We start from the raw sequence: 591 nt of genomic DNA, 5'->3' as shown, positions 1-591 counted from the left end.
GGGGGGGGAGGGTATATTTCTTTGTGTGTTAAAAAATGGTGTCAACGATGACCAGAATAATTGCGGTTTGTACTCAGTTATGTTTATAGTTCAGAGTATCTTCATGGTAATATAATTATGTTTGTTAACAAACGTATTACCATGGCATCATTAATCTAAAATGGTATTCTCAATCTTGCAACTATTGCCTCATTTAGCGGAGTTGCCAATACCACTGAAGTAGGGAAATAGGACTAAAAAAGAAGTTTTCCTGAAATTTGGTACCCGGGGTCCCAGTGCATCTCTTATTTCATGCTCGGAACTGTCGAAGCCGAGTGGCCAGCCAAAGATCTTTTTGTACCGTAAATACGCGTATTCGTGTAATAGTAGAGACTTGATTTTCCTCAGTATCACAGTAACTGTTCAGAAAGTTAGGGGATTATGGTGCTTCCGGTGAGTAGGACCTGAGCCACTTACCATTTTATACAGTTGGCCCTAAATCACTTGATTAGTACAATCACTTTAATTAATCACCAAAATTTATTTAACTAGCCACGCGAACAAGAAGACAAATGCATTTCCCAAAAACGATTTAACGGACAGTCAAGTATG

The sequence above is a fragment of the Penaeus monodon genome, chromosome 28 (genome assembly GCF_015228065.2).
Source record: "Penaeus monodon isolate SGIC_2016 chromosome 28, NSTDA_Pmon_1, whole genome shotgun sequence".
Taxonomy (NCBI): domain Eukaryota; kingdom Metazoa; phylum Arthropoda; class Malacostraca; order Decapoda; family Penaeidae; genus Penaeus; species Penaeus monodon.
This window is presented reverse-complemented; position numbering follows the sequence as displayed.